Here is an 18,921-nt window from a genome sequence, read left to right on the forward strand (position 1 = left end):
AGTAGGGTACAAGCATAAAATAAGTTCTTTTCAGCCCATTGCTTTTCTCTATTACAGATCACTCTTGGGATGTGATGGGTTAGCTTAATGCCACTGTGAATTAGAAACCATATTTAGATTTTGAGTTGTAATCATTTTCTGGTCTAGGAATATGTAGTCCAGTTCTCTCTTGGTACCTCCCAGATAGCCACAGGACCATGAGGGTAAGGATGGATGCCCTGTAAGCCACCACATGCTAATATTCAGTCCTTGACAGCTCAGTACAATATTCACTTAAAATATTTTCAATTTATGATTGGGATGCAGTTGCATCTTAGTTGAGCATCTGTATTTCTCAAGTATCTCTTTCCTGTTCTTTAATAATGTTTCAGGGGGATTTTATAATTTTATAACCACTATGGGAATCAACAGATTTCAGCCCATGACAGTTTAGACACTTCTTTTCTTTTCTAATTCATTATTTATTTCCCTCTTCCATTGAGACCTGGCTGTGGGTGAGAGAGACACGAACTGGGAAGGCATACATGGTTCCCATTTCACGCCTCTTCCTGAATCCAGTCTGTTGATCTATCAGGAGTTTGGATAGGGGAATTCTTAGGAAGGGAGAGAGATCTAGAAAATGGATAAAGGCATATTTATGTAGCACAAATCTTAAAAGGTCTTATTAACAAAAACAAACCTGGTGCCAGTTATTGTGGTGAATGCTGGAAGATTAGAGAAGCAGAACAAGCCATAGCCACTGCATCTCACCAATTGCTCAGCTGATCCTGTTTCATTAGACCAGAATCCTCTGTGTCCTCATCCAGAATGAATCTCAGCTGAACTGCTTGCTGCTCAAGAGCCTAAAAGCTTAACCAGGCTCTAGTCCCTGGTTTTTAAGACTTATATACCTTTCTGCTGCCTGCCATCACTTCCTGAGATTAAAGGCGTGTGTCAACATGCCTGGCTGTTTCCAGTGTGGCTTTGAACTCAGAGAGATCTACATGGATCTCTGCCTCCCAAGTGATAGGATTAAAGGTGTATGTGCCACCATTTTCTGGCCTCTATGTCTATCTAGCGGCTGTTCTGTTCTCTGACCACAGATAAGTTTATTAAGGTGCACCATATATTAGGGGACACAATTCTCTTCTATACTTCCTGCCTGGCCACTGGCCAAACAGCATTTTATTTATACAGAACGATATCCACAGCACTTGCCGCGACCGCCATGACCAGCAAGGAAGACGCAACACCAGGCTCTTCTTTCTGCAGTTTATTCAGGAACCTTGAACAATCTTCTGACTTCTGACCCCGGGGAAACCCGCTCATAGCCTTAAGTAATCATTGGGAAGCCAACCCTGATATGCCACGTGGGCACTACCAATAGGTCCAGGTGCGTGTAAGCAACCCAGATTCTCAGCCTTAGCCAATTAAGGAGTTGTTTATCACAGAGAGTGCTCACCATCGGGAAGGTGGAGGGCGGAAGCCTGTGCCATCTTTAAGGTGCGGCTGCACGCAGCTCTCTACAGTTCCCCCTTTTTATTTTGCAACAGGCAAGAGTAGAGGTCTGATCTCTGTAGAGTGAATCAGGGACATTGTACTGATCTTCACTCATGTGTCGTCCACCCGATGAATACCAGACCCATCCGATACCCTTTTTCACAGAGGTGGGACACAGGGCATCAACCCACATGCAATTAGACATGCTCTTCTTGGGGTCCAAGATCTCAGCGGGCCCCAAGTGCAGTGCTCGAGCCTCACATCCTGTGCTTAAAACACACTAATGTTTTATGGTAGCCAGTCAGGCATGAGGGGACTGTCCTGCTTCAATGGCTGTAAAGGCTTGAATAATCATGGCTGCATTGCGACACTGAGAACCTCTGATCTGGCAAATGCACCACTGGCATACCAAGGAGACTAACACCAGGAGGCCCGTCAAGGCTTCCAGACCCGCCCACTCCTTAAGATGATTCATGGCATTAGAGATCCACGAAGACAATCCCTCCGCCAATCCAGCGTCCACCCTCAGCTGCTCCATCAGGCTGTCGAACTCTCCTGTCCAGTTTCCTAAAAGATAACTGGATAATTGTCTAGACAAATTTACAGCATGGGTAAAATTTTCATATTGAATACTAGTCACGCATAATCCAGCATATTTCCATTGACAGCCAAGCGGGGCTATCTGCCAAAGAGTGTCGATTTGCTCTTGAACCAGGTCAATCCTTTGGTTGACTACCAATAAACCCCCCTTTAACTGAGCATTAATGCCCTTCTGCACGTCTAGGGCCTGTGCTACATTGGCAGAAAGATTATTCAGAGTTTGTGCTGTTTGCACAGAGTGGCTCATGGCAATGGCCATGGTGGTTGCTCCGATCGCCGCCAGGGAAATGGCCATAACAACGGCAGCTCCCAGTTCTCTGCACACCTTCATCCATGCTTCTAGCTCTCTGGACTTATACGGGGTTATGGCAGCCCTACATTCCTTAGTACATTGCTCATAGACAAGTTGTTTAATAAGAGGCATAGCTGCATCTGGGTCCCCCAAAATTCTGCCCGCGGCCTCAACCATATGGGTGACGAAGTCCGAAAAAGGCTCCGTGGGGCCCTGCAAAATTTTTGTGAGGTTACCGCTCACTTCGCCCTTATTTGGTAAGGCCTTTCATGCCTTAATGCCAATTTTATTAATCTGTTCATAAACTTGAACAGGGTAACCTGTCTGTAGATTAGCAAATCAACCCTGTCCGAGCAGCATGTCTCTGTCCCAAGCGGCATTCCCCACAGCCTCTTCATTAGCAAACTCAATCAGGAAGGTCTTCCAGTCTAAGTATTGGCCTGGGCTCAAGCATGCTCGTGCAAGCCCGCTCCAATCACTGGGTGTCATGCAGTGCCTGTTCAAGGCCTCCACCTGTGCAATTGTGAAAGAGGCTGTGATCCTGTAGGTCCGCACAGACTCGGCCAAGGGTTTTATCACCTTAAGATCTAAGGGCTCCTCATACCGTTGCCCCTGCAGGTCTTGAAACACTGGGTAGGCTAGGCACAACTCAGTTCTGACTGCTTTCCATACCCCCGGGCTAAAAGAGCATCTGGAGCTGAAAGAGCATCCAGAGCTACCATTTCCAGGGCCCTCCGCATAGGGAGGAGGAGCCGAGGGCACAGCATGGCATACTGGGGGCGCACAGCATTCTCCTCTGTCTGGATCTTCCTTCTCCTCCCTCTTTTTCCTTTTTCTTATCTTTGTCCTTTTCATCTGTTCTATGAGTGACATCAACTCCTCCTCTGTGTCTGTAGACTCAGGAGTCTCTATCTCAGCAAGGTCAGGGTATAATCCTCTTTTGCTCTGTCCCTTTTCATTGCTTGCCTTTTCCGATCTCTCCTCCTGCAATATCTCCAAAGCAGCCTGACCATTTTCTACTGCCTCACTGCAATGCTGATCCTCAAGACAGCCTCTTACCAATTCCCAGACTGGTCTTACCCCACTCTTAAGCGTTCCTTGTTCAAAGGCAAAATCTAAATCTCTACCCAATTTATCCCATGAGGATATCGTGAGGCTTCCGGAAATGGCAAACCATGGGGCAACAATGTCACATTCCTGCAAAAATCTCTCTAAGGTACTCTTCTTTAGTTTTAATTTTTTTGAATACAGTAGCTCGTTAAGAGCCAAAAAAATTGGGTGCGAAGAAGAAGTGCCCATAGCCAATTTACTGACCTCTTGGACAACCTTTCACTTTCATTTTTAGCTCGCCTATAGACCAGCTCTTTATTCCGCTCTCTATCTACAGAGAAGAGCAAAAAGGTTTCTGCTTTTGTCGCGGATTCCCATCTTACCTGGGAACTTACTGGTGCACCACCCTGACCGCAAAAAGTTCTGAGCCCTCATTGAAAGCAACTGGAGTTCCTCTTATGGGCCACCACTTGCCGTGACCGCCTCAACCAGCAAGGAAGACGCAACACCAAAGTTCTTCTTTCAGCGGTTTACTTAGGAACCTTGAACAATCTTCTGACCTTGGGGAAGCCCACTCACAGCCTTAAGTAATCACTGGGAAGCCAACCCTGATATGCCACGTGGGTACTACCAATAGGTCCAGATGCATGTAAGCAAGCCAGATTCTCAGCCTTAGCCAGTTAAGGAGTTGTTTATCACAGAGAGCACTCACCATCGGGAAGGCGGAGGGCAGAAGCCGGCACCATCTTTAAGGTGCGGCTGCACGCAGCTCTCTACAAGCACTTCCCCTTTTCTTTTTTTTTTTTTTAAGGAAGGTTTTAAGTTTTACATAATAATAAAATTACATATAACAAAACAATTATCAAGCAAGAATCAATGTTACAATATCTAGTCTATTTGTTTTGGCAAAATTAAAATATTTTATCTATCCTATATTTGTGAGTCTAAGGTTTTTATATCTAATTTAACTTTTATCATAACTGAAGAAATTATAACTATCTAGTCTTCAACCACATCAAAGACATCAGAAGGATATAATATTACCTGAGAACTGGGAGAAGGATGTAAGCATTTTTCAGGAGTCTTGCAAGAGTACAGAGAGACAGCTGGCAGCTTGGACAGTCACCTAATGTTCCTTTGTAAAGTTGGGGCATTTGTCTTCAGCCCACAGGGCTAGAGTCTCTTGGTCACTTCTCTCAGTGTCCTGTAGAATGTCTGGCAGTTTCCTCTGTGAAGCAGGAACCTGAAGGACCATTTTGTCAAGCAAAGTTCAGTGGTCATCTTCCTATGGGTCCTGCATGTACAGTTGATCGAGCAGTCCAGGCAAGAACAGTTTCTTGCCCAAATGGCTATTTTTGCCAAGGTGAAGATAAACTCCATATGGAATGTCTTTAATGCCATCCTCCTCTCTGAAGTAAATTGGTGCTGCCAGGAGCAGACATGTCTCACTGTCCAGAAAGTCTAAATTTTAAAAGTATTTTAAATGCCATATTCTGTAGACCTCTGAAGTGTTTGAAGATTACCTGTCTATCTGAAATATCTCTGTGTATACCTAGAAGACTTAACTAACATGGCTATGAGTATGATTATCATAGATGACCAGTTATTAATCTATTTTTCTAATTATCCATTACAATTTTAAATGAGCTGTACAAACATAATACCTTAAACAAGAGTATAAGTATATACACAGTATAACAAAATTAACTTTAAGTTTGTATCAATAGACTAAAATCTATACCAATGTAAAACATTTTAAATGAGTTGTTGCTCTTTAGAAGTAAGTTCATTAATCTACCCTTTCATCCTATCATATCTATATCATATCCCCTTTTTATCTTTAAAAAGATATTCCTTTTATAATCAACCTTTTTAAAATAAAATATTGGTTTTTCTCTGTCCTACACCAGAGGGCTCTTCTGATTTGGGACACAAGAAGCTCTTAACCTTTTCTTTTAACAATGTGCTTGGGTTTAGAGAAGGAGTGAGCCAATTCCATCTCCAAAGCCAGCTGGGAATTTGGGCGTAGTTTTTTTTAACTACTTCCTGCTGGAGGGGGTGCTGTATCTTATGGGGACACAAAGAAAATTTTAGGATTATGGAGTAGTCCATGAGGGTGAACCTCTGAGCCAGTTGCCTTGAAACCATTCTGGATGTCCGATCATCTGGGCCATGGTATCATCGGGGACCTTTCAGGTGGTCTTGGCTGATCAAACCTGATGTATCTTAATCTGGAACAAATCCACAGCCTCTGGCTTTCTGTGGAAACAAAAGCAGAGACTCTTTTCCAAAGCAACATATCCTTATATCCAAATTTTGAAGTCAAGGTACCTTTAAAATTTACATATTTGTTTAACTCAACAGCTTTTACGATCAAATCTTTTTCTGCAGTTAAAAATCCCAAAGACAAAACAAACCAGATTCTCTGTGTAATATCCATCTTTGTAAGACTGAAATGTTGCTGTGGCTGCTGGCTCTGCCCACCTCAGCTTCCCAACATGGCGGTGGTACAGTTTACCACCAGCTCTGGGTCTGGAGCCATGTGTACCATCAACTATCAGAAGCAGTTCTATCAAAGCAGTGCATAGCCCAGAAACTTTTTTTTTTTTTAAACTAGCAAAGGCTAAATATACCATGCAGCAGAGTAAAGTGTTGCTTTTAGACTCCTCATTCCTGCCACACTGCAGGTCAGACGCACATGCCAAGAACCCGCCATAGTAGCTGAACCAGGCAGGCTGCCGCTAACTTGAGAGAGACAACTAGGAAGCTGTTTTTAGCTCCGTTTCAGAATCTTTCTTCTCAGGTTTTAGGTGGAAACTCTTGCCCCACATTGGGAGACATTTGTAGTTAGAGTTTTCCTGCCTGGCCCACAGTCAGGACAAATCTCTCTCACCTGCCAGGCCCATAGATGCTCAGACCCAACCAAGTAAACACACAGAAACTTATATTGCTTACAAACTGTATGGCCGTGGCAGGCTTCTTATTATCTACTTCTTCTATCTTAAATTAACCCATTTCTGTTAGTCTATACTTTGCCACACAGCTTGTGGCTTACCAATGTCTTTACATGTTGCTTCTCATGGCAGCGGCTGGCAGTGTCTCTCCCCCAGCCTTCCACTTCCCAGAATTCTCTTCTCTCTTGTCCTGCCTATACTTCCTGCCTGGCCACTGGCCAAACAGCATTTTATTTATATAGAGTGATATCCACAGCATTGAAGGGCTGAACTTCAATCCCCATGATGTAAATTTAACTCATGGGACCAGTTAAGAGAGTATTAGAATTCTGCTCTCCTTAGTGGAATCCATTCAGATAATTCATAGATTAAGTTAATGTCAAAATCTCACAGGTAAGTCTGACTTAAAGTCAGTTTGGCTAGATCTCTCTCATGTTTTGCTTCTCCTATCCCACCTCAAGATTCTGACAATGACAAGACAATCCTCAAATTCAGCCTGTTGATCTTGGGCCAGAGCCCTGAGCTAAAATAAATCTATTTCCATTATAACTTGCCCAATCTGTGGTACTGTGTGAGCAGAGGCATCACCAAAACTAATGCAAGGAAGAGTAGGTACAAAGTAATTCACATTCTTCATGGGATCCTAAATGCAGCCTACAAGACTTACCATTAGCATAACCAGCTACCAGGTCTCAACTATATTCAATCCCATATAGCCATTTATTTGCAATTTGGACGTTACAAAGAGATACATCTACTCTACCCCAAAGCCAGGTGCATGAGTTAAAAGTATTATTCACAGAAGTTAGGGTAGTGTGTGAAAAGGAAATACTGACCCATTCTTGGGCTGTGGGTAGCACAGTTTCTGGCCTGGTCTGAACTAAACAGAGAAATGGAGAACTAAAAACATATGGTGGTGAGAGCAATGTCCAAGGCTCTAATAAGTCCATCAGCCCAGTGAAGAGCTGATGTTCAGCCTGAGTCTTAGAAGGGACAAGCTATACTCAAAGCATGCAGTTGCAAATATCAGAAATCAGAAAAGTGCTTTCTCATACCCTCTTCCAATGTGTGATATGAAAGAGAGCTTAGGGCAAAACTAGGTTTCATAACAACACGGTTGAACTGGACAGCTGGAGTATGTAGAGACCTCTAAGAATTTAACTTTTAAATGAATACTTAAAGAAAAGGCGGTATTTGGGTTAGGCATGGTCAAATGAATTCAAGGCAGGGAACATGACAAAGGAGAATGCAAGGCAAGGATCTTGGCTCTGTGAAAAATAAGTATCAGGACTATGGAAATGCAGAGGAAGGTATTCTATGGATGTTCTCCCAAGTAAAACACACCTTTGACTGGTGACAATTATATAACAGCTTGATGTACTGTCCCTGGAAGTCCTATTAAGCATTCACTCTAGAGTACACAGCTCTTGGAAAGAACAGTCTCTAGTATCTGCATCATACATAGAAGTCTCAACTCCTTCTACCTCATAGCTCCTCAACTCAGCAGCTTTGGCTGAGACATTCTGCTAAGGATAGGTGCAGCCAGACATCACCTAGGAGGGACCGGCTGCTGGTATTGATTCTTTCCACTCGCCACCCACCCAGCAATGTGTTGTGGAAGCTCTTCTGCAAGCTGGCATAGTGGAGTTCTCCTTACTTATTACAGGCCCCACTCATAGAGAAGAGGCTCCATCTGTGGCAGCAGACTGACAAGACTAAAGTCTGTCTCCCTCAACTCATTTGTAGTCAGAAATCTTACCCTAGGAGAGGTAAGCCAAGAAGCCCAAGGTGTCCCCTACCACGCTGTGTCCACTTACAATGCTGGGTAGTGTTCACTCTCGGAAGAGTTCTGCCTTAAGTTTGAGGCAGCTGCACAAGGACTCTTCTCAGCAGGAAGGCAGACCCTGAGGACAAATTGCTCCACAGCTCTGTGTGAAGGGAGTGAGTGTCTGCAGAACGAGCAGTGAACTCTAGTCTCCTCTGGTGGAGAACAATTAGGAGGGGTCAGTAACTTCATATTGTAAGTAAAATGACAGCAGGGAAGTTCAAGGAAAAATAAAAAAAATGAGGCAGCTGAGTAGAGCCTTCCTGAGATCTTGTGAAGTCTGGGGACTGAGAAGACTGTGTGCAAGGCTGGCTGCTCCCACTCAGGAGCATTCAGAGTAGGACATGATGCAGCTTTGGAAATATTTTCCCAGGGCTACATACCCATCAACACAGCAGAGGCTTCATTGACATAGAAACTTAATAAAACATTCTTAGTAGATTTTTTGGCTAACTAGTAATGATTTTATTTTATTTTTTTTATTATTTATTTATTTTACATACTACCCACAGTTTCTCTTCCCTCCTCTCCTCCTGTTCCCTCCCTGGACCTCCTTTCTATATCCGCACCCCCATCCACTACTAAGAAAGGGTCAGGCCTCCCATGGGAGTCAACAAAGCATGGCATATCAAGTTGAGGCAGGACCAAGCTCCTCCCAGCTACATCAAGGCAGTGAATAGGTTTCAAAAAGCCAGCTCATGCCCCAGGGGCAGATCTTGGCCCCACTGCTAGGGGCCACAAACAGACCAAGCTACACAATTATCACCCACATACAAAGGGCTTCCTAGCTGTCGGTCTAGAGCCTAAGAGCTCCCCCACAAGCTGTCTCTGTGGGTTTCCCCTTAATGATCTTAACTGCCCTTACTCATATAATCCATTCTCCCTCTCTTCAACTGGACTCCTGGAGCTCATCCCAGTGCTTGGCTGTGGATTCTGCATCTGCTTCCATCAGTTACTGGATGAAGGTTCAATGATGACAATTAGGGTATTCACCAATCTGATTACAGGAGAAGGCCAGTTCAGGCACCCTCTCTACTATTTTTAGTAATCTAAACTTGGGTGATTTTTGTGGATTCCTGGGAGTTTCCCTGGCACCAGGTTTCTCCCTAACCCCATAATGTTCCCCTCTTTCTAGATATCACTTTCATTGCTCTCCCTCTCTGTTCCTCCCCCAACTCAGCCATCCTGATCTTTCATGTTCCCATTCCCTCTCCCCTCTCCACTTCTGCTCCCAGTTTACCCAGGAAATCTCATCTATTTCCCCTTCCCAGGGTGATCCAAGTATCCCTCTAAGGGTCCTCCTTGTTCTTCTCTGGGGCTGTGGATTGTAGCCTGGTTATTCATTAGCTTTACATCTAATAATTGTATATATATATATATGTTTTTTGAGACAGGGTTTCTCTGTGTAGCTTTGCACCTTTCCTGGAACTCACTTGGTAGCCCAGGCTGGCCTTGAACTCACAGAGATCTGCCTGGCTCTGCCTCCCGAGTGCTGGGATTAAAGGCGTGTGCACCACCGCCCAGCTTTGATACTATATTTTACAAATACACTGGAGAATCATGCGTACAGTGCTGCCTCCATCTGATGTGATCTTGGATCCCAAGTCTGTAGACCCCTTTCCAGCTGGATCTGTGGCAGCAGAACCTTTCCTCTCACTTTGATTATTATGACCTCTCCATTATTTCTCTTAAAAATGTAGATAGGTTGACCACTCTTCAGTGGAAGAACACGTATCCAAGATTATTTAGGCAGAAAAAATGGATATTGAAGGATTTTTTCAAGCAAAGATACAATGTTGGGTGGTAAGGAGGGAACAGATCTGGATGTGGGGTGGTAGTAAATATGATACAAATGTGTTGTGTAAAACTCCCAAAGAACAAATTAAAAATCATGATGTGCCACTCTGGCCATATGAAAGCTATGTGCTTGCCTGTGATGTTTAATTTTATGCCAACTTAGGTAGGCTAGAGCACTCAGATATTTTTAGATGATATCTATATTAGAATCAGGAAAATTGAGTGAAACAGATTATTTCTCTATAACATGGGGTGGTGCTCAATTAGTTAAAAGTTGTAACAGAAAAAACACAAAATTCTCAGACTAGTAGGGAATTATGTCTCCAGATTCCTCAGAGCCAAAAGAGAGCATCAGCTCTTCTCAGGGTCTCGGCCTACTTGTCTACCCTGTGGACTGTTGATTTGGTTACTTGAAAAGATGTGTGAATTCATTCCTTAATCACCCTATTTATTAGTTGTGTTTCTCTGGAAATCCTGATGACTCCTATGACCAAGACTGTAGCTTCTCAGAAACTACCAAAGAAAACGTCTCAAAGGAACTAGTCCCTGAATAAACATGGGAAAGCAAATTATAAACTCTGTGAGCTGTCATAGCAGCCAATAAGATACACATATAACAAACGTAAAATTCCAACTCACAAAGGAGATTTCAGCAGAACATTTGTTGTTGTCTATTGGCAGGTGGTGTATATAAAAAGGGAAATAGAGAATAAAAATCTAATGTAGAACACCACTGATTATTCACTGTAGGAGAAACTCACTTCACAGAATCAGGTCAACCCTCACCAAATAAATGTAAATAAATAATAAGCAAACAACCCCAGGGGAATCTGTCACTAGATTCATTGCCATAAAATCTAAAATTTTCCATTTTAACTGAATATCTGAATATGGTTGCTCATGCCTGTAACATCAATACATGGGAGACAGAGTTAGAAAGAATTCCATGAATTTAAGGCTAACCTGGGTTCCATTGTGAGTTCTAGACAAACAAACAAAATAAAAGAAAAAATCAAATAACAAAAACTAAATGAACTTTCTAAATTAAAAAAAACATTATGAAACATGTAAATAAAGAAATATAACTCATACACATAAAACAAACCAGTAATAGAAACTGCCTTTGAAGAGGTCCATTTAGTAAGATTAGTAGACAAAGATGTAAAAACAACCATTATGAATGTTTTAGAAAATGAAGGACTAGAGAAGGATGTGACAACAATGTTCACCAAGTACAATGGAGCTGGAATGAAATAAAACATGTTAGGAAAGAAACATGGGATTTACGGTGTTGAAAAGCACAATAATTGTAATGAAAAATCCACTAGAAGACTTTAGCAGTAGGTATGTGCTGCCAGAAAAAAGTATATTCAAATTTGAAAGTAAGTCAATAAAGATTATACACTCTAATATGAGATAAAAGGAAGAAGAAAAAATAAACAGAACCCCAGAGACTGAAATATCTACAGTGAGGGTACTACAGGGGAAGAGAAACAGAAATGAAGAGAAAAATAATACCATAAAACTCCAGATTTGATTAAAAGTATCCATGTACAATTTAAAAACTCAGAAAATGTCAAACAATATAAAATAAAAAGTGACTCATACTCAGACAGAGCATCACCAGTATACCAAGTTCAGAGATAGAAAAATTTGGCAAATATTAAAGATCATAAAATACCATTTTTTTGCCTGTGGCTTTCTCTTCATTGGCTTAAAATACTGCTATATTAATCATGAATATTCTCACATTTTCTATAGAAATAAACTAAATGTGAGAGTGTTAGAGCAAAGGAGTATGGGAAGAAATCTGTGAGCATCACTAGATGGCACCTCAGCCATAGGAATAAGTCCAGAGACCCAGAAAGGATGAAAGGTTTCTTTTGCAAAGGTTAAAACGCTATACTTATTCCTCTCTCCACTTAGATCGTCAAAGTACGTAAGTTTTTACAAACAACAGCACTAAGTGCTGTAAGGGTTGATAACAGTACAGACGAGACTTGTCACAATAACAGCACATACAAAGTGGAATAGGGAATGAAATGATGCCAGAGCCGCGCTGCATCCATGTTTCTTAGAACTGATCAGTGCATGTTGTTACCATTTTACTAGATTCCTTATTACACACACACACACACACACACACACACACACACACACACACACACATACCACACCACACACCACACTCACCCACACATGCACACACCCTCAAACACACAGAATGTATTTCAGTCAGATTCTCCTTCTTTGTTCCCCATTCTTGTCCCCTATTCTTATTCCTTCATAGTTCTTCTCTTACATTTAATAAGGGACTGGTATCCCAAACACATAAAAGTAGTTTTAAACAGCCTGGTAAAAAGACAATTAATAAGTGAGCACAGGATTTCCATAAACATTTCTCCAATAGGTAAAGAAAAATAAGCACATTTGTGGCTTTTTGTAGTTATTAACAGATTTAAAAAGTAAATTTATTTTTAAAACTTTTTTTTATAGAAATAGAATTCCATCACTTCCTCCCTCCGTATCCTCCCCAGAGGCCCTCCCAGCTACCCTCCTTCAAACCCCTCCATGCCCCCAAGTTAACAGCTTTTTTATTATTATGCTTTTAACAGGACATTTCTGATCGCTGTAATGTTTTTACTTTTGAAAATTAATTGCTACTTTTTATCCTTGGAGAATATTAATGCCAAATACACCAAAAATTCTTCCAAAGTGATTAAAAAACGAGCAAGCTTTTCTCTTTTTTCTTTATTATTATGTGTTTTAAATTTTACACATCAGCCATGGGTTCCCCTGTCCTACCCCCTCCCGCCCCCACCCCCACCTTCTCCCCAGCCCCTCCCCTCCATTCCCATGTCCTCCAGGATCAAGGCACCCCTGGGGATTCATTTAAACCTGGTGGATTCAGTACAGGCAGGTCCAGACCCCTCCTTCCAGGCTGATTAAAGTGTCCCTGTGTTAGTCCAAGGTTCCAAACAGCCAGCTCATGCACTAAGGACAGGCCCAGGTCCCACTGCCTGGGTGCCTCCCAAACAGATCAAGCTATTCAATTGTCTCACTTATCCAGAGGGCCTGATCCAGCTGGGGGCTCCACAGCCTTTGGTTCATAATTCATGTGCTTCCATTAGTTTGGCTATTTGTCCCTGTGCTTTTTGCAATCTTGGATTCAACAATTCACGCTCTTGCAGACCCTCCTCTCTCTCGACAGTTGGACACCAGGAGCTCCACCTGGGGCCTGGCCGAGGATCTCTGCATCCACTTCCATCAGTTATTGGATGAGAGTTCCAAGACGACTGTTAGGGTGCTTGGCCATCTGATCACCAGACTAGGTCAGGCTTTCTCTCGAACATTGCCAGCAGTCTACAGAGGATATATCATTGTGGATTTCTGGGGACCTCTCGAGCACTCTGCCTATTCCTGTTCTCATGTGGTCCTCATTTATCATGGTCTGTTATTCCTCATTCTCCCTTTCTGTTCTTGATCCAGCTGGGATCTCCTGCTCCCCTAAGCTTTCTTTCCCTCAAATCTTGCCCTTCATTACTCCCACTGTCGTCCAGGTTGTTCATGTAGATGTCATCCATTTCTCTGTCATTGGGTGATCCTTGGGTCTTTCCTAGGGTCCCGTTTTCTAGGTAGTCTCCCTGGAGTTGTGTAGCAGTCTAGTCTTCTTTGTTTTACATCTAGTATCCTCCTATGAGTGAGTACATACTGTGTTTGTCCTGAGTATAGGTTACCTCACTCAGGATGATTTTTTCTAGATCCATTCATTTGCCTTCAAAACTCATGATGTCATTGTTTTTCTCTGCTGAGTAGTACTCCATTGTGTATATGTACCATATTTTCTTTATCCATTCTTCAGTTGAAGAGCATCTAGGTTGTTTCCAGGTTCTGGTTATTACAAACAAAGCTGATACGAACATAGCTGAGCAAATGGCCTTGTGGTATGATTGAGCATTCCTTGGGTATATGCCCAAGAGTGCTATAGCTGGGTCTTGGGGGAGATGGATTCCCAATTTTCTAAGGAAGTGCCATATTGATTTCCAAAGTGGCTGTACAAGCTGAGCAAGCTTTTCTTATATGTAGATGTTGGGAGGCCCTGCTGGTTAAAGGCTTCAATCCACCATGCCTGGAAAGCTCTCCCCTAGCTCAGCACAAGATGGAGGACTCCTTTCCTCTCAGCAGGGCTTCCTGCTCTCTGTCTGACCCTTATGTATACACATGTAAATGTATCATATCTTAATATGTCTGTATGCTCACTATGTGTACATTCTACATATTTGACAATATAGAAATACAGTATCTAGTTCTCTCATTCTCTGACAGAATTTAAAATATTTTTTATTTAAATGAATAAAATCAACATATATGGTATAAATCATAGCAGAGACAGGCAAGTTATCTAAACCAAAATGATGCAAATGTTTAAGTGTAGTCTGGTACAAATGAATGTGTCAAATGTTGGGAACATAACTCAGCAATAAAATGCTTGCCTAGTATGTGTGAGGTCCTCTGTTCTTAGAGGGAAGGTATGGAGAGAGAGAAAAAGAGAGATCTGTATCTATGCAGGTTTTAGAATTAGTTAGATTTTGTTGAATGTGTATATACAGATACAGCTCAGATGCACACATTCAGACACACACTCACTCATACACACAGAAACACTAACATACTCTCACATACATACACACACATATTCACCAACAAAGACACACACACTCACAAATGTACAACCAGATGCTCACACACTCATACACTCAGACACACTTTCATACACTCTCATTAAGACACATATTTTTATACACATACAATCAGGCACACTAATACAGATACTAACACACACACTCAGACACACTCAGACACATAAACTCACACCTGTCACACACCATTGCCTGCTTGTTCTAGTTGTCTGGAGGTCTCTAATTAGTCTTCCAAAAGAGGGAAGATGGCATTTGTATTTTCAATGTGAATTCACAAATTATCATGGGATCTTCTTACATAGCTTTCTGAATCCTATCCCTGCAAGATGGGTTCATTTAAGAGTAAGCAAGTCTGGACCCAGCAATCTTCATGAGGTCATGGACATAGGTAAATTAATAAAAGCTCTGTGAGCGAGACATCTTGCAGATACTTTCTGTGAGTACCAGTTTTCCAAATAACTTTCTAGACCACATTTCTGTTTCAATATACATTTCTGATAACATGGGTATGACATTTCATTCAAGCCTAGGTGGCAATTAGTAGTTCCTTCCTTCTGAGAAGTGGATACAGTTCTGGTAATGTTTCAGTTAAGTGTTGAACATATATGAGTTGTCAGTCATTGTGAGATTATTTACTTTTTTTTTTCTTGTGGTGCTGGGGTTAGAACTCAGGGTTTTGGGCTGGTGAAATAACTCAGTGGCAAAGGCACTTGCCACCAAGCCTGGCAACCTGACCTGGGAACTACATAGAGAAAAGAGAGAATCCATTGCTGTTGTCTCTCTTCTGCTGTAACACACACACACACACACACACGCGCACACACACACACACGCGCACACACACACACACACACACATGCATGTGTGTACACACATACATACATACACATGCATGCATGTACACACACATATACATACACATGCATGCATGTACACACACACACATACACATGCATGCATGTACACACACACATACACATGCATGCATGTACACACACACATACACACACATACATATACATGCATATGTGTACACACACACAAGAAATAAGTGTACTTAAAAGAGTAGAATCCAAAGGATCACATCTTCAAATCTTTTTCTTGGCCTCCTTCCTGCTCTGAACTTCTTATCCCTGTCAGCCATTGCTGTGGGATGACATTATGTGTGCTGTGAATGTGTGTTGCTCTGATTGGTTGATAAATAAAATGCTGATTGGCCAGTAGCCAGGCAGGAAGTATAGATGGGATAAGAAGAGATGAGAATTCTGGGAAGAGGAAGGCTGAGTGAGGAGATGCCACTGTGTACTGTGGTGGAAATCTGCCATGCTGCACTGAAGCCCACATGTCAGTTTAAACCCACCATACTGTAGCTCATGGCTCCCAACTAGGAAGCTGTTTTTAGCTACATTTTAGAATCTTTTTTTTTTTAAAGCTTTCTCAGGTTTTAGGTGGAAACTCTTGCCCCACATTAGGTGCCATAAGTAGCTGAAAGTTTTCCTGTATCCCACCCAGTCCACAGCTGCTCAGACTCAAGTAAACACACAGATGTTTATATTAATTAAAACTGCTTAGCTATTAGTTCAGGCTTCCCTCTAACTAGTTCTTACACTTAAATTCAGCCTATTTTTGTTATCTATATGTTTCCATGTTTTTCATGGTTTACTTGTGTGCCATTATATGCTGAAGACGCCATCATCTTTTTCCTCTCAGGATCACCATCCCTCTTCCCCACTTCACTGTTAGACAGCTTAGTTTTTCAGGCATGCAGAAGTACATGAAGAATCCATTGATGGTGAGTTTTACGTTTGTGAAGCATTATCAATTTGTTATTTTTCCAGAATTACTAATTTAATGGTTGCTGAATTATAAACATTGACAAATGAGAGAAGATACCAATTGAAGTAAGCTGTGAAGAAACAAATAAACAAAGAATGATATTTTTTACAATAGTTAAGTCTACTTTGAATATGTCATGCACCAATATATAAACACTAACATATACTGACTGACTTGAACACAGAGAGGTGAAGAGAAGTCATTTTCCTGAGACTATGTGTTTTGAAGCTGCAGAGGCAGAGTCAGCTATATATACTTTGATTTCAGAGTTTACTTTAGGGTTAAGAGCTATTTTGTATTCTCCTCCCATCAGATCGAGAGAGGTCAGAAGTTGCCACATCAATTTTATTGCTAATCTTTAGAGATCAACTTTTAGCCATATCTACAGGGGCAGAACTGAGTCAATTTCCTTACTGGTCCCGCTGAGTTTCCTTAGAAACTACCTTGCAATAAGACAGTGATTCTTCTTTTGTTTTTTCTTATGGCTGGAGTTCAGTTAGACACCTTCCCTATCACTTTCCCTTTCAAATTGCTTTTCCTTCCCTGTGGGGGCTTGCCTGCTTCCCTCTACCACCTGTTCATAGGATTTGTACGTTATAAAAACCGTTCTGTTGAGAGAGATCAAAACACACCTCTTCAAAATATGAAGGATCATCGCATCAAAGACAACTGAGAAGAAGCAGGAGCTTGAAAGCTCTCTCCTTTTATTTGCCTAAAAGAAGGACATACATTAACAAAAACAAAGGTTTTTGACAGCCCACATCACACACATAAAGGAAGGAGAACAATAGACCTTAACCCAACTGTGGAAGACAACCTTAAACCCTCATGGGGCTCTGGAATGATAAAAACGGGCTCTTTATTAAATGGCTTTACTAACTAAAGTTTATTTCCCATTTGTTTGTTTTGTCCCAAGTTGCTGCCTGCAATCTCAAAATCCTTTTCCTTTGTCTTATCATATCTGTAAATACTTACCACTTTTTGCTGAAGAGGCCATATAAACCAGGGTTCAAAGTCACCTCTTTGTGATTCACCCTTTCTCTGGGAGTGTCTCATATATATATAACTTCCACATATCAATAAACTTTTTTATCTTGTTAATCTATCTTTAATATCAGGGCCTGTTACAATTGTGATACTTTTGGATTATTATTTTTTCTGTGCATATTCAAGATCAAGGAAGCCAAATAATTACTCTTAGCTATATTTATTTGTTGTTGTTTTATTTTTAGAAGGATAATTCTTCCAAAATTTTGAGCATGGTTTAAATGTATTTCATAAACAGAAATAATTTTTAGTAAATAGTAAAAAGTTCATTTCTCTAAAGGCATATTGGCAATGAAATACTTATTTGGAAATTTGTCATCTTTGAAAATATGTTGAACATTCATAATCCTTTATTAAGGTTTTCTAAAGTAATCATATCTCTGAATTTATTAAAGTCTAGATGATTGTTTTTGTATTTTGCTTGTCAAGTAAATTAGTTATTCCTGTTCCTGAGCAATTATCAACCTTTTCCCAACTGAAGCTATAAGACCCTCAACTTAGAAGTACTAGAAGTACCTTCCAAATATTTAGAGGAAAGAATGATTATTTTTGAAGACAAAGACAGTGAAGAATCTGGACAAACAATCCCTAATAAGGTCATCCTACTTAATCAACATTGGATACACCCATCTGTGTAATTCATACATCTAGATGACTGTCCACTCTTCATTAGACTCAGGCATCAAAATTCACAGGGTTTCCTATACATACATTTAATATTATGTATTTGAGCCAGTTATATTAATTATTTGCAATGACAACTAGTGAAAAAAGAGGCCATGAATTTGAAGGAGAGTGAAGAGGGGAATATGGGAGGGTTTGGAGGGAGGAAATGGATGAGGGAAATGTTTTAATTATATGCACATTAAATACATTCCCTTTGACTTGTTAATATGTATTTTTTACAATAAAAATTGCAGCCAAATTCTAGGGATAGTTGAAAAGAGAAACCCCAGCTCCTTACAAAGTCCCAAACACTGTCTGTTAATAGCCAGTGTTTAATCTACTCTTTTTGACTGTGTTAGGTCAGTGCTGGTTATGATAGAATTTGCTGATTTTAAACATTAGGTACTTTAAGCATTCTATTTTTATGATATATGGCTTGTGTTTAAATTTTCCTGCAAGGTGAAAAATAGGAGTAAAACATCTAAAGTAATTGTGGTCTTTGGTTCGATGTTTTTTTTTTTTTTTTTTAAATTAGAACCCAGTTATGCTTATGCTTGGTCTCTTATTAATACTGGATAACATACATATGCATATTACAAAGGTGACAAACAGAAATGTATTGTGCTCAGCACCTGCCTTACAAGTGCCTCTCACACAGAAACTTTTCTAGCCAGG

Source organism: Onychomys torridus, chromosome 10 (genome assembly GCF_903995425.1).
Source record: "Onychomys torridus chromosome 10, mOncTor1.1, whole genome shotgun sequence".
Lineage (NCBI taxonomy): Eukaryota > Metazoa > Chordata > Mammalia > Rodentia > Cricetidae > Onychomys > Onychomys torridus.